Source organism: Peromyscus californicus, unplaced genomic scaffold (genome assembly GCF_007827085.1).
Source record: "Peromyscus californicus insignis strain IS unplaced genomic scaffold, ASM782708v3 Scaffold_5__1_contigs__length_169319896, whole genome shotgun sequence".
NCBI lineage: Eukaryota > Metazoa > Chordata > Mammalia > Rodentia > Cricetidae > Peromyscus > Peromyscus californicus.
In genome coordinates this window covers 152947913-152965086 of record NW_026294573.1, presented here as the reverse complement: position 1 = coordinate 152965086, position 17174 = coordinate 152947913, and the positions used below count along the sequence as shown (strand labels likewise).

Genomic DNA, 17174 nt, shown 5'->3' with positions numbered 1-17174 from the left:
CTTCCACCAACAGTGGAGGAATGTTCCCCTTGTTCCACATCCTCTCCAACATAAGCTGTCATCAGTGTTTTTGATCTTAGCCATTCTGACAAGTGTAAGAGGGTATCTCAGAGTCCTTTTCATTTTCATTTACCTGATGACTAAGGATGTTGAACAATCCATTGAATATCTTTCAGGCATTTGAGATTATTCTGTTGAGAATTTTCTGCTTAGCTCTGTAGCACATTTGTAAATTGGATTGTTTGGTATTTTGGTATCTAGTTCCAAGGAGTGCACAAGCATACCACAAGGACACTTGCTGAACTCTATTCATAGCAGCATTATTGTAATAGCCAGAACCTGGGAACATTTCTTTAAGTATCTCAGCCATTTGAGATTTTTCTGTTGAGAATTCTCTGTTTAGATATGTTCTCTATTTTTCTTAAATTAGATTATTTGTTTTTTAGAAGTCTAGTTTCTGGAGTTCTTTATATATTTTGGAGATGAGATCTTTGTGAAATATGGGGTTAGTGAAAATAGTTTCCCATTCTGTTGGCTGCTGTCTTGTCTTTTTAACAGTGTCCTCTGCCTTACAGAAGCTTCTAAATTTCATGAAGTCCCATTTATTAATTGTTGATCTTAGTTTTTGTGTGACTGATGTTCTATTCAAGAAGTTGTCTCCTGTGCCAATGCATTCAAGGCTATTTCTCAATTTCTCTTATATCAAGTTCAGAGTACCTGTGTTTATGTTGAGGTATTTGATCCAACTTGGGTTTGAGTTTTGTCCAGAGTGAGAAGTATGGATCTATTTGCATTCTTTCCATGTTCACATCCAGTTATGCAACCACCAGTTGTTGAAGATGCTTTCTGTTTTCCATTGTATAATTTTGGCTTCTTTGTCAAAAGTCAGGTGTCCATTGGTGAGTGCATTTATATCTGGGTCTTCCATTTGATTCTATTCAGTGACCTGTTTTTATGCCAGTATCACACAGTTTTTATTACTATAGCTGTACAGTAGCACTTGAAATCATTGATTGTGATATTTTCAGAAGTTCTTTTATAGTACAGGATTGTATTAGCTATCCTAGGTTTTTGTTTTTCCATATGTTCTATCAAGGTCTGTAAAGAATCATGTTGGAACTTTGATGGGGATTGCATTGAATTTCTAGATTATTTTGGTAAAATGACCGTTTTTTACTATGTTAATCCTACTGATCCATCAACATGGGAGATCTTTCCATCTTCTAATATCTTCTCCAATTTCTTTCTTGAAGTTCCTATCATACAAGTCTTTCAATTGCTTGTTTAAAAGTTACCCCAAGATAATTTGAATTATTTGTGACTATTATGAAAGGTTTTGTTTCCCTGATGTCTTTCTCAGCCCATTTATTGTTTGTTAATAAGAGGGCTACTATTTTTTTTGAGTTTATCTTGGATCCAGTCACATCAATGAAGGTGTTTATCAGCAGTATGCATTCTGTGGTAGAATTTTGGGAGTTGCTTATATATACTTTTGGGATGATTCACCTCTAACAGGCTTGAGGGCAAGCTGGCCTAAACAAGTAAAAAAGATACTTTCTGAGAGCCAACCTGGGTCTGCCTAAGGGCCTTAGCAACAGCAGTGGAGTTTGGGACACAGCCTAGCAGTGGTGTTGGTGCTTAATTGGAAGGGGGAGGTGCAAGGAATGTGCCTTGGGTATTGGTGTGTGGATATTGGGGCAGCTCAGCTGGGAGGCTGGTTACTTACCAGTTCTTCTGACTGGTGTGGGCTGTACCTGGGCCTATGGAGCTTGCTGAAATTGTTAGGAAAGGCTGGCTATGTGGAGGATGATGAGTTGGGAGAGGGTGGGCAGTGGAGTGGGTCTTGGAGGATGAGAATCAGAAGGTGGTGGCAGTCCAGATGGTAGGGGGGTCATTCACTTACTTATTGACTGATGGACTGCCCATTATCCCTATGTTTAACCCTATAGCTCATATCAGTACTCCAAAACAGGATTTGGGGTCATTGAACAACACTGTCTGCTATTTCCAGCGGGGCTAAAATGATCAAATTTCATCTCTGCTTTTCAAAATCATGGCTTAATAGCTTATTGGTGCTTGTGGCTTGGCCCACCCTATTGGAACTGCCAGAGCATGGGCCTTTGCTTTATCCATCTGGTTATGGCTTTTCTTTATATCATAGGGTCTTTTCTCTCCATTAGAAAGAAGTGTAAGTCCACCTATTAACATACTCTTGCAAGAACTGTGGAAAAGTGTTCTGACCTTGTGCTTTCATTACTAAATCAGCAACTGAGAATCAGATCGCTTGTGTATGTCTTCACTAGTTGTCAATGTTACAATTCCAGATATATAAAAAAATCCAGTGGCCATTTCTTTTGGAGAATTACCACATTTTGAGACAGATCATTGTTTCTCCATCTAACAGTTTCACATAACACAGAAGCATTTGGGTTCCAAAGCATAAAATGACAGTTGGCAGGAAATGAGCGCAGCCCTTTGCACCCCGGTGGGTTGGTCCCACAGCTAAACTGTTGTTAAAACTTCTAAAAAGGAAGACAATATTGTAGTGGTGAGGGCAAAGATGAATACTTAATTCTAGTCCAGCATGCATAACCTATCTGAGTACATTTTCTTTACTTGTTCATCCACTGATGAATACCTAGGTTGAAATAAAAGTATATTAATATAAGTAATATAAGATATTGTGAGTAATACTGAAGTAGACATAGGGTGAGTTATTTCTTTAATGTATTGATATAAATATTTTTGGGTAAATATCCAAAAGTAGGATAACTATATCATATGGTCATTTATTTTTATTTCCTTGAGGATACTCCACACTGTATTTCTAATTACATTACCATAAGCAGGATGTAAGAATTCCCTCTCTTCTATATATTCACCTGTGCCTGTCATCATTACCCAGTTTGACAATGGCTCTTCCAATGAATGTGAAGTAATATCTCAATTCTGATTTGCATTTTCCCAAAGATTAATGGTGTTGAATATTTTTTTCATATCCATTGACATTTTGTATGTTCTTTAAGTGGATCATCCAGGACAGCCAGTGCTACACAATGAAACCTTGTCTCAAAAAAAAGTTGGTCATTTGATTTATTTCTATGGAGTTACTTGAAAGACCCTAATGTATTTGAAATTACTCTTTATCATGTGTATGACATACAAATATTTTCTTCCAAACTCTTGGAAATTTTTTAGTACCATCCTTGGTTTCTTCTCCTTGCTTTTTAGTTTTCTATTAACTACTGTTTCTATTACTCCTTTGTTAGCCTGCATTTTCAATTAATATGCCATTAATTTTTAAAATTTCTGTCATTGAACATGGAAAGATAGAGCTGGAGCTTCACTGGAAATCTCACCCATACTGAATAGCATTCTTAGTGCTGAAAACTACTGTATATGATAATGGGGAAGAAAATTAATTGCCAATATTACCCAGCAATGAACTCTGTGACCTACAATAAAGTCATGTCTGAAGGATATACTGTTAATGGCACACATGCTATTTCAAAAATCGGTTTTAATGCCAACTCCATGATATGGAATCCACACCTGACACTATTAATGACACCAAAACTTGAGACAATATAATCATGGGCCTTAGAGAAAACATACTATTACTATTTCAGTTAGTATGCAAAGCAATAAAATTACTCTTTTTTTTTTTTAATTTATTTTAATTTATTTTGCAATACAATTCAGTTCTACATATCGGTCACGGATTCCCTTGTTCTCCCCCCCTCCCGTCCCCCTCACCTTCCCCCCAACGCCCCCCCCCCCCCATTCCCATCTCCTCCAGGGCAAAGCCTTCCCCACAGACTGAGGTCAACCTGGTAGACTCAGTCCAGGTAGGTCTAGTCCCCTCCTCCCAGGCCAAGCCAAACAATCCTGCATAGGCCCCAGGTTTCAAACAGCCAACTCATGCAATGAGCACAAGATCTGGTCCCACTGCCTGGATGCCTCCCAAACAGATCAAGCCAATCAACTGTCTCACCCATTCAGAGGGCCTGATCCAGTGTGGACCCCTCAGCCATTGGTTCATAGTTCATGTGTTTCCATTCATTTGGCTATTTGTCCCTGTGCTTTATCCAACCTTGGTCTCAACAATTCTCGCTCATATAAACCCTCCTCATTCTCGTTGATTGGACTCCCAGAGATCCACCCAGGGCCTAGTCATGGATCTCTGCATCCAGATCCCTCAGTAGTTGGATGAGGTTTCTAGCACAACAATTAGGGTGTTTAATTACTCTTAATGGCACATTGGTATATCCATAGATCAGTATATCACTCAATCGTCATCAAGAGGCTTCTTCTTGAAGGTCACAGAATTCACATTCCAGATACAACAAGGATGATGCACACATAAAAATTCCAGTATAAAGAAAGAGAAATGGGTATAAAGTCCCATCCTTAACCAAGAAACTATTTATAATTATATCTGCTGCAAGAGAAAAAAATCTCTTCTCCAAAGGCATAACACTGGGTATATCAACAACATTTAAGACTCCATTTTTTGTTTTGTCTTTTGAAAGAGAGAGAAAAATACAAAGTTGGGTGTGTAGGGAAGTAGGGTGGATCTGGGAGCATATAGAAAAGGGCAAGATAGGATCAAAATATGCCCAAATTTAAACAATAAAAATCCAAAAACATTCTGGAGTTTTATGCAATATTACATTTTAAAGGCCTAGCAACATACTCTTCAGTTAGATGGAAGTTTGATGAAGCTCAATTAGAGGATGTATATATCTTTTTATTTTCCCTGTGGAATTAATTTCTACACAAGTCAAATTTAGATCTCTGAGTCTATTTTGTACTCTTTTATGGAAGGACTCTTCTGATTTGGAGATTATATCCCACATATGGACATAGGATGTCCTCATGGCACAGGTTCCCAGGAAAAGACCAGTGCTTCTGGCTATAGACAGTACACACAGTTTACAGCTCAATCCACAAGAGCAGGAGCAAGTGTACAATCATTACTCTAGTTTGATCTTGTACTCAAAGAGGACTCATTTTGTCATAACCACTGTGTTTGTGAAATTGTATTTTATGAACAATCTTTTGAATGATTTTCTCCAAAATGTCAACTTCTTCTATACCACACCACTCAATGTGGTTAGGTAGGCCTTTGCAATTAGCAACAACAGTTTGAGGACATATGTAAACCTTCTAATATTTTGAATGACTCTTGTGAAATGTAGCCAGTTGGAGGCTTCTCACAGCATACAGTCCTCATGTCTTTCTTTTATGTGTTATTTCCTGGTGTGGATCCAGTTTTCCTGGCAAAAGCTGTGAGCAGTCGTATCATTTCCAAAATGTTCCCTTGTTCTCTTTTTTGATAGATATTCTTATTTCATCATTTATTTTTCATCTCCACTCTATAAGACAATGGCAAGATTGAAGGTATGCTGGCAATTTCTTGTTTTGAGCTCTTGAATACCGGAGTCATTTTTCCCCTACTAATCCTTACAACTTAAATCCAGCTTCATTTAGAGATCTTGAATCTTGACCCAGAAATGGCATGATTCTCCCGGTCTCCACTAGATTTGTCAACCTCAGGGTATACCAGAGGGCAACATCATATTATTACTAGAGGTTGACAATGACCCTCAGTTTTGAGGTTAAAATAATATTGTTTATATCAGTGCTATATTGTTTCCCTATGTTTCCTTCTAGTAGCTTTCCAGTTTCTAGTCTTATATTTAAATTGATTTTTTAATATCACATGATAATAGATCTATTTTATTCTCCTATCTATATATCCAGTTGAGTTGCTTCAACAACTCATTGAAGAGTCAGTTTTTTCCACTGTTCATTTATAACTTTTATCCCACTCTTTGCTTTATTCTGGACTATCAAGTCACCAACTACAGAATGTCTTTATGTTCATTTTAAATGTCTTTCATTTCCTTTTCAAGATTCTTTTTCTTAGATATTTGCCCTTCTTATACTTCTAGGTAATCCTTTGAAAGTATCTTTTAGGTCTTAAATGTTTTAGTTTCACATTTGTAATTATGTGTATAATTTCTTAAATTGGCTCTTTCTGGCAACACTAATGTAAGTGTTGCTTAGGGTAGAGAGGCAAGGGATAGAGAAACTTCATGTTTGCTTATAGAAGCCATCAAGTAGACATCTGCTCTCTAGTCACACATCTCTGCCTCCCCTTGTCTGCATTATTGTATTAGTTACTCTCTTCCCTAATATGGTCTTGTTACTGAGCATTCTAGACACTGACTTCCTGTACTTTTTCTAATCATTCTGAAATAATTACTTCATGTCTTTTTTGGGGGGTACTTGTACAAAAACCCTGTACAGCACTTTAGTATCACATTTTCTTCATGTTTTTTTAAATTTAAATTTAATATTTTTTTGTCTCATTGACAATATCCGGTACCTGTGAGCCTTAAGTTAAAAGAAAAGTGGTTTGTTGTCTACCTAACATTTGTGCCATTATTGTACCGGTGGGCAAATCTTGCAAGCTGGTGATTATTATAAATTGAAGAGTTTATAGCTGGATAAAATTGATTATTACTTTCTCCTCCAGTGTCATGTCCAGAACCTTGTAGCACTATGAATACTAGTCAGTAGAAATAAATCTTCCAGTTCAGTATCTGCTAGGTTTCTTCATGTTCTATGCCATAAATAAGTGGTATCTTCAACAAAATAATATTACCATCAAGTTGTAGAGGGCGATCAATAGCATTAACAGTATTAATGAAGTGTTTAGGGCTTTATAGGACCCCCTTTTGCAAATGACTCCCTTGTACTGGGGGTTTTATTTGGTAGCAATGATTTCTCATATGATTGTTTCCCCCATTAGAAGGTGATTCCATTCCAATTCATTTTGTAAATGTATATATTTTAGAGAGCTTATACAGTAGTAGGCTTTCTGAGGCCAGTAGAGCGCATTGAATCCTAGCACTGGATAATTATGAGGAGCCATGTGTATCTGGGAATTGAATCCCAGTCATCTGGAAGATCAGCCAGACATCTTAACCATCATTTCACCTCTCTAGCCCTGTGTTTTCTTTGATTTATTTTTTTTTCATATCTTTTATAAGTATCTTATAAAAAGAAAGACATAAAAATGGGACATATCTCTTAATCTACCATATCAAAATGGAAGCTCATATCCAACATTTATTCAGTGTTCACCATAGGGCAACATCTTGCCAACTTTTTTAAAAAGAATGAAAATGGATATTAGATTTTCATCACTGTGACAAAATGCCTGACAAACACATCAAGACATTAAAGATTTATTTCCAGTGATGGTTTCAGAAACTTTTGTCCATGGTCCTTTGGCCTTGCTCTTTTGGATATGAGGTCAGACAGAACATTGTGGTTTAATTGAACAAATATTAGAACAAATTAAATATTGAACCAGGAATAGTGGAAGTCCAGGTACTTCAAATGTTTAACTATAAAACCAGTTGTCTCGCAAAATTGCTATTAAAATGGAGAAAATTGTAGAAGGAAGTGTTGAAGATTTTAATTTTGAACTCATTGACTTTGTAATTCAGCCAAACACAATGCCCAAATAAAGTTGTAAGCATGCTGGTGGAACTCTTATTCTACTGAAACAAATCAGCAATGACAACTATCTGATTGGATAACATGACCTAAATAAAAAGAACAAAGCTAAGGAAAATGGTGGGGTGACCCATTTTCTCAGATCACATGGCAGCAGCAGAGGAATGACTAAAAATCTTCCGGGGAATACATGGGAGTGAACTTCAACATTCTGTATTCTGGAAGTAAAGAGAGAGCTTAAGGCAGGAAGTTTTAAAATTAGAGGCTGGGAGTTATGCATTGAGTTTTATAATAGAAAGCTCATTCTGACTGACAGTAGCAATTTCAGAGAAGTCAGAAGGCAAGTCAGATTGAGGCATTTTTACAGTGATATGAGAGTTTGTAAAAGTGTTTTTACAAGTATAGTTAAAATTATTCTGAGCATTTTATTTTCTAATTAGACCAAGGAGGATAGAATGAGCATTTAGGATAAAGGAGGGGATTAGTTTGTGTACTTGTTTGAGTATAAGATAAAATACTTTACAGGCTTGTTCAATCTGTAGGCTGTGGGTTGTATGAAAATCAGAATAGCTATGAATATAGCCAAATGCCCATTTAGATGGCAGAACTATAGTACAACGGGGAAAGATTGGACATGCCAAAGCTTCCTACACCATGCTTGGGGGCTTGTGTTGAGCCTCAGTGCTCTAGACCTCCAGAGACAAAGGAAGACAGTTGCTTTCGTACTTGAACAATCCCATCACTGTTTCTTAATATTAGTCTTGAAGTTTGATATTTTTAAAGTCATGTAAAGCATGTCAAACAGTGATTTCTAAGATATAGCAATTACCCAGAAGAAAGTTTAATGATATAGGAAGAAAAGAAATAACCAAGGAGGCAGAATCCTTAGAAGGCAGCATACATGGAATGATTCCCTTACCAAGAGAAAGAAATGGCACCATACACTCACACCCCATTTCAATTAAAAAGGAAGAAGAAGAAAGGGAATATGAAAGAATTACCTACCTGATGAGTATTTGCACATTTGGTCATAAAGAATTGATGTCACTGAGTGATTTTCATTCCCTATATTACATTCTGTGAAAGCAAGGGGGAAATGGTAAGGCATTTTTAGATCAAGAGAGAGAAAGAATAGTTACTTCAAAGAGAACAAACACTGGCACCCAGTAAAATGCTGATTGTACCCCCATCTGAGGTGCTACTTCTTCCTGGACTGTTCTACTCAAAGAAGATGCAATATTAGTAAACCTAGATGCATAATTCATTGTGTGCCTAAGTTGTGGAAATCAGGAAAGTTTGTCTTCCCAGGGGCTTCATCTCTGACACTGTATGTGAAGCAACCTTACAACATGTATTTGCTGAATTTGTAAGTAAGTGAGCAAAATAATGAACGAACAATAATTCAGAATACTGAAGTTTTGGCCTCTTGTAGGACCAAGGGGGTGTTCAGTAAATTGGTAGAAGAGATGTATTTTGTAGTTATTTATTTACTTCATCTTTTCCTTTTCTATTCTTATCCAAATAAAATATAACTGTTTTAAGCCAAATCCTTTTAAAATATACTGCTTCCTGATGTAAAGTTTGACTTCCAGCCAAAATGCCTATAACTGGTTTAATTGAACAAATATTAGAAAAAAAATAAAATTTGAACCATAGATAGTAAGAATATTCTTTCTAGCCTGGTCTTTTCACCCAGAATGGTAGAGTCAGCTCTTCCCCATGAATTCCACTCTCTGAGATTTAAGCTCTAGCTGCAGTTTGACTGACTCCACTTTCTCTTGTGTTTCAAGGAAACCTGTTGCCCATGTTGGCATATTTACTGCTGCCCTTGCAGATGCATGAGCTATCCCAAGCATAACATGGCCACAGATGGTAGAAAGCTCCCTTTAATCAATCTCTTGCTGTGCTTCTGGAACAGCCACTGCAGCCAATGAGCAGACTCTGCACACTGGTGGTATGAAGCACTAATCTATTTAATTTGAACAAAGGACAATGTAGCATCTTTATCTTGCAGTATAGAGGAGAGTAAATATTTATTGCTCACGATCCCTCTCTATTTCAAGGCCGATTGCTCTGCCTGAGCTAAGGGATTTCACTAGATTTGTTTGACCTTTCTTTTTAAAACAAGTAGGCAGATGACATGGAATTTTTTGATCTTCCCCACTGACTTTATAGTCATTTCATGGAATATTTTGTGCCCTTGGACCAATAGAAAAAGGACACAGTGTGTTATATTAACCAAACAGTTGCTATTGTGATCTCCTTCAGGGGATGCCAGTTTCAGACTTGTTTGCCAAAATCAAGCAGGAACTCTGTATGCTTGCCTAGATCAGATTTTAGCGGAGGGCAGTCTTTCATGTTCACAGCTCTAACACCTGTTTTCAAAACTGAACTGCAGTGTCAGAAGAGCTTTTATCATCCATTAGCTTCAGGGTAAATGCAGCATTTCTGGCCGTTCTTAGCACATTGGGTGGATTTAGGTAAGTAGAGGAAACATAAAACATGGCAAAAGGGGTGGTCTTATTAGAACAATCTGCTTTTTGTACCCACTGGCAAACCACAGAGGTCAGGTTAAAAGTAGCATGGGAGCCCAGGGTAGCCCTGTTGGTCTTTTATCTCAGCATTCCAGATGAAGGCAAGAAGAGTGTGAGTTTAGCACCACCTTGGAATAATTTGAGACTTATGTCTCAAAAAACCCCAATAAAACTACAATAAAATAAAAGCAGACAAACAAAAAGTTGCTTTGGGCTGTTGTACAATCCTAAAATAATGAGAAGACTTGAGATGCATTTGCAAGTAAGGAGAAGTAGCTCGGTTCTAGGCAAATACATGGGTTTATCTTTTCCTCTCCTTCTTTCTTCATATTAATGCAAACATTATGAAGTATGACTTTTCAATTGCTACATTAACTAAAAAATGTCTATGGTTCTTCCTGCTTCTCAAAAATCTGATGTTATAAAAATTTCTTTATTGGTTTAGCAATGTCCAAATTCAACTTTCCTTCTATCTAACTGAATTTTAATTTTTCTATTTTTAGTGATTTTTTTTGTCGATTGGCGACATCAAAATATATCTGAAAGAGCCCAAACAACTTAAAATAATGTTTTCCCCTTTGAGATGGTGTCTATTCTTATGAGAATCAATAGAAAAACAGGACTGAAGTTTCAAGGGAAAAAAAGGTATTTTTTGGACCCACAAAAAGCCACTTTGTGACAAATAGTACACTCAAAAGAAAGTTTGATGATGAGGCTGTTGCCCAGGGATATGAATCAGGCCCAAAATCAGATTGCTAGCATGATAAGAAGAAAAAAATGTAGAAAAAGAAAAATAATACAAGCACTATGGAATTATGGTCAGAATTTTAAGAAAAGAATTCTTATTTTGTTAAATAAAATTTAGCAAATTTTATTTGTTGCTAAATTTATGCAGATGGCTGTGTGAAACTTGATATATTGACATTTCTATAAGTAATAATGGAAAATATATGAATAATTTTAAACTAATGGAAAATAAATTTAATTAAATATAATTATTTGTAACTATACTTACAATGTAAAATTTTATTGCCATGTATTCTTTGATTTTATTCTGAACACTTAACAGGTCACTAAAACTGCAGATGTAGAATTTTCAGATACCACAGTGAAGGCCATATGGTTGTGTTTGTTTTTCTACAGCATAAAATAATATTAGTTCATAAATTTTTTGAAAATATGAAACATTTTACCATTGTATTTTAAGAAAACTGTCAACTCAAGTTTTCATGATTCTGAGGCCTAGTGTATGTCAACATGCTGTAAGGCTGGGAAATACCACTTCATAATACTTTAGTTACACATACACACAAAAATTCATTCAAACAGACATTAAGATAATTGTTAGTAACTATGGACAAAATCTCTCTTAAGAGCACTAATTATAAAAATAAGGTTGAGTGGATAGTGCAGTGTCTTAGTTAGGATTTCTATTGCTCTGATGAAGCATCGTGATCAAAATCAACTTGAGAGAAAAGGGTTTATTTGACTAACATATGCTGAATCACAGTCCACTGATGGAAATCAAGGTAGTAATTCAAACCAGGTGGGAATCTGGAGGCAGTAGCTGATGCAGAGGTCACACCGGAGTGCTGCTTACTAGCTTGGCCCTCACCGCTTGCTCAGCCTGTTTTCGTATAGAACCCAGGCCCATCCTCTCAGGGTATCTCCACCCACAATGGGCTCCCCCCCCCATCACTAATTAAGAAATTGCCTACAGGATAGGCTGCCTACAGCTCAATCTTATGGAGGCAGTTTTTCAATTGGAGTTTCCTCCTCTCAGGTGACTCTAGCTTGTGTCAAGTGCATTGTATGCAATTCCAAAATAATTAATAAAAATATTATGTTGAGGAAAATTAGCCAGTAAATAGTGATTTGTCATCTTTCCTGAATCTATGTTGCTGTAATATACACTACATTGGTAAATTGTTGTGTGCTATTTAAGATTATTGAAAGTGGACTCTGAGACTCTGGCTCTCCCATGTTTACAACAAGAGTCCTCCTCCAAAACCCTTTGTCCTAGGTCAACCTGTCCTCCTCAACCTACAAGAGGGATAGAAAAAAAGCAGAAAGCAGCTGATAGTATTAAAATATTGCATCTCCGAGAACAGATAGAAGGCTTCCAATAGACATAGCTATGGTTTGTCCCATGGTATAAAACATCCAGTTGTGGGAACCTGATCTTTGTGGGCAGAAAACTCTCGGTCAGGAGCTCCGAAGGCTGCTTCAATGAGACTTTCCCAGTCATTTTTGATGGCTGTTGCAAGCTTCTGCTTTGCTGCGTTTGTTTGTTCTCTCAGTCAGGGTGTTCAGTTATCTCTGTTCCATGTTGTCAGTGCCTGGTTTGATGTTTTGCTATCTACTAGTTCTATTTGTTCCTTTCTATTTGTTCTTTAACTTCTGCTGACTGCATGCTTACTAAATCCACCTGTGTAGAGCCCAAAGTGTGGCTATGTAGAACATTTCCTGGACTGTACAGAACATCTGTTATGTTCCCTTCCCAAAAGATTTATCCTTTGATTTGGGGTTTTCATTTATGAGTTGTTACATTAAGGCTAATTCCCATGACTCCTCTAATAATGACTGGCACTTATTTCCAGGTCATTCATCACACGACATTTCTCTGGCTATCAGGAATGATCTCTAAACACACAAAGTTCTTAATTCATGCAAGGAAAGGTGAAGAGCATGTTTGTTTGAATTCATTTAAAAATGCAGTTCTTCATTTTTTGGACCCTGTGGTGAGAAAGTGCATTCTAAGAGCTTTATAAATAGTATATCAGAGAAAGCCCAGAGATATAATATTATGATATTAGCTAATCTTAAAGATGGCCCTTCTCTTTGATTCATTACATGAACCAACATATTTCCTTATAATTTAATCTTGTTTATTACTAGTAGATGAAAGTATTGCTGTGGAATAATGCTTTTGTACACTGGTTTAATAAAATGCTGATTGGCCAGTATCCAGGCAGGAAGTATAGGTGGGATAAGAGAGAGAAGAATTCTAGGAAGAGGAAGGCAGAGTCAAGAGACACCATCCAGCCACCTAAGGAACAGCATGTAATGGCACACAGGTAAAGCCACAGAACATGTGGCAACATATAGATTAACAGAAATGTGCTGAGTTTAAGTGTAAGAGCTAGTCAGTGGTAGGCTTGAGCAAATGGCCAAGCAATTTTAATTAATATAAGCCTCTGTGTGTTTACTTGGGTCTGAGCAGCTGTGGACCAGGTGGGACACAGAAAAACTTTCAGCTACAAAGTATTTGTATATGTATGACATAATTATTTTTCTGATTTATTGATCTCAATTTTACGTAAAGGATGCCAAATATGTTGAGTTTAGTTTGCTCTCTCACTGAACAGGAAAGGTTATGGTAGATTGACTTTTATTTTTTATGTATTTTAAAACTGCATGCATTTATTGATTGCATGAATGTGATTGTGTGTGGAAAGTTTTACATATGCCAGGGTTCACATGTGGAGGTCAAAGGAGAATTTTCAGGAGTTAGTACTCTCTTTCTCCCATGTGTGATCCTGCCATCAAACTCAGATTGTGGGGTTTGGCGTCAAATGCCTTTTCCCGTGGATCTACCTTGGCTGCCCATAAGGTGACTTTTAAAGATTTGAGCCTTACATGGGTATGGAGTGTTGGATGCTAGAAGTGAGTCATATCTGCTTAATTGAAAACTTTGTAAGTTATTGTGTTTCAATACAATGCAACAATTAATGTATGAGTATTTTTAGAAAATTGAGTCTACTGCAGATTGTGGAAATTACAAAGTGTAAATTCTATGCTGTCTCATTCATTTTTGTCTGGAAGGGAAAAGGGCATTTCTCTTATTCTAATGGAGAATAAAATTCAGTTCTAGTACACAGTCAGTCACATGATAACAAGGTGGCACATGTCTTTGGATGCTTCCCATGTAAAAACATAGGCAAATCATATTTCTTATATATCTGATTCTGGAGTCCTTCAGACATAAAAGAAATTCAGGAAAGAATCAAGACTGTTCTGGGCTTTTGCAATTTCTATGACAAAACAAGAATAAAGTGAACACAATCTATATAAAATAATTTCCATACACAAAATATGAATTTCTATCTATTCATTGGCCACAATAATGAGTGAGATACTAATAAAATTAAAATTCTTGCATGTCATTGAGGTCACATAAAAGATTGAAAGTTTTCTTTGGAAGAAAAAAATCTAATCCTTTATAACATGTAATTAAAAACAGTTTTAATAATATCAGGCAGTGTTGAGATAATTACCTTTTGTATTAGTTACTTTTCTACTGCAGGGATAAAACTTTATGACCAAGGTAACAATGCATAGAAGAAATTCTTTACTTGGGCTGTGGTTTCAGAGAGATAAGAGCCCCATATGGTAAGACATGACAAAAGCTACAGATAGGAGAAGCAGGAAACTGAGGTCTCACATCTTGAACTGTTATCACAAAGCAGAAAGAACAACCTAGAAATGGTGCTAGTCCTTCAACTCTCAAAAGCCTGCACGTGTTCACATACTTCCTCCAACGAGGACACACTTCCTAAAACCTACATGAGCAGTGCCACCAAATAATCACGTATTTAAGTTCCCAACGCTATGTGGTACATTTCATTTGTACCACTATACCTCTATTCCTGCTTCCCCTGGAAACCAGTGACACTCAGGAGATAGAAATATTACTCTTTCAAAATCAGAAACAATCAATCTGTACAAAGCAATAAGGAAGACTATTATATAAGGACTATACCACTTTTAGGTAAAATTGTACTAAAAATTGTAAAGGCGACTGAAAATATTCCATTTGATCAGGATGAAAGACAAGGAATAGTGTTATTCATGAGCAAGAGTGGTATGATCCACTAGAACATAAGAACTGAAAGCTTGGGCTTGGGACACAGTTCTCTGCTGCTTATTAGCTAACAATCTTTAGGTAATAACTTAATTTCCTTGTACATTTGATCCTACTCCTCCTCTTCATAAACTTAAGTATTATTGCTGTATATATGTGTATACATACATATATATATATATATATATATATATATATATATTTAAAGCACAACATGATAGGTGATAAACACTAATGTATCCTACTTCTGGTAAAGTCATTAATAAGTGTAGGAATTAAAAATGAATGAATGATTGCCGTTTAATATGTAGGTATAAATTTGCAATGGCTGCTGTACACATATTATTGTACTTCTTCAAATGTCTCCACATATGAACAAGTTAAGAAATTTTTTCAGATATAGAAGGCCTTGGAGAGCTGAGACATAAAATCAGATCTTCCTGATTTTAAAAGACTAAGCCATTATAACTACAACCCCAGGGAATTAAAACAGACCACTCAGACTCATATGTTGATACAGTTCTCATTTACTGATAGGCAAACAAGCCATATTCCTTTAATACAATATATTTCTTAAAGTAAAATTTTCTCATTGAGGAAGTGAATTCTTGACAACATCATTTTTAGGAAACTATGAAATTCTTGCGATTATCTAACTGGTGTCAAACAATTGACAGAGTACCAGTCAATTGCAGCATCTTCTTTACACAAGGATGGACACCTACCACAAGGGAGACTTATGGCTCTGTAACATCAAAATGTGGGTGGGGACCAAAAAGTAACATGGTTCATGTTTGATATTGAAAGAACCGATAAAATTTAAATTTCAAATAGTATTTGCAAGAATAGAGTGCAATAAAATTATGAGCAATTATGATGGACGTTTTACTTTATTATAAGTTGTTTCAATCAGGGATTGTTTCTTGTCCATAGTCTTTCATAGAATATGTGTTAACGTATCCTGATGTTGAACATCAGATGAGTTCTGTGTTCTATTAACTTAACCTGAATATCTCTACAGAATTGCTTAACAGAAGAAAAATCCATGGTTCCATGTTGAGTCCTTCTGACTGTGTCCTGTATTCCATTCCTATTTATATTTCTCAAAAAGATTTCAATTATGTTTTCCTTCAAATGTATCAGCAAATTTCCTTTCTTATTCCTATTGTCAAGAAACATGCTTTAACATTACCTTTGTTTGAAAATATACCATCATATTACCTCATGTGATGTTAATTTTTGTCAATTTGATTGGAATTAGAAATAAGTAAGGTAGAGAGATACAACTTTGGGTATGTCTGTTATAGCTTTTTAGAGAGATTAGCTGACAGGCAAACACCTGGAATGGGTATGGGAGAGCCATCCTGTAATCTGTGGGCTCTAAAAGACTAAGGAAAGAATGAGAAAGACAATAGAGCACAAGACATTACTTTCCTCTGCGTTTGAACTCACTATGATATGATCTGCATTGTCCCCTGATATCTAGGCCTGTAGAACTGAACTCTTAAAAACATCAACCAAGCTGGGTGGTTGTGGTGCATGCTTTTAATCTCACACTCAGGAGTCAGAGACAGGTGAATCTCTGAGTTTGAGGTCAGCCTGGTCTACAGAGCTAGTTCCAACACAGCTAAAGCTACACAAAGAAAACCTGTCTTTAAAAACAAAAAAGTCAAACAAATAAACAAAAACATCAATCAAAGACATATTCTCCAATCAGGTGTTTCTGTCTGATATTCTGCTCAAAGTGATGAAAAAGGAAACTAACACACTTCACATTCCTTCAGTAACTGCCTCGTTTTTCAAAGTTTCAATCAAAATTCAAATGAAAGATGTATTTTTATTGTTTTTTTTCTTTTTTCATAACTTGTTACTTTCTGTTTAACTTAGTCCAATGAGATCTATCTCCTAATGTCTCCAATTAAAAAGTTATTTTCATGATAAAAATTTAGTATTGAAATCTCTGCCCTATTTTACCCGACTGTCTTGTAGAACATGCCATAGCCTTGACTTCCCCTAAAACATTAATATCCTCTGCTTTTTTCTGGCTTTTGTTTATACTTACATGCCTGACTTTCTTTGTATCTTATGACTTACAAGGTCTATTTCATTAATTCCCCTTCAATAAGGCCTGCACAGGTGAAACTCTCTGTACATTTTCTAAGTGTACTTACTAATTATGTAACCTATTGTCTTGTGACTCTAATTATAACTTACATATGGGGAGCTCTTTTCATTTCCTTAGA

General features: G+C 36.2%; 1 long non-coding RNA gene across 1 annotated transcript in view; it reads left to right on the top strand.

The window, feature by feature from the left end:
• The window catches only part of LOC128097851 (uncharacterized), an 81021-nt gene that overhangs the window by 46062 nt on the left and 17785 nt on the right, over positions 1–17174 (top strand). The window lies entirely within an intron of this gene.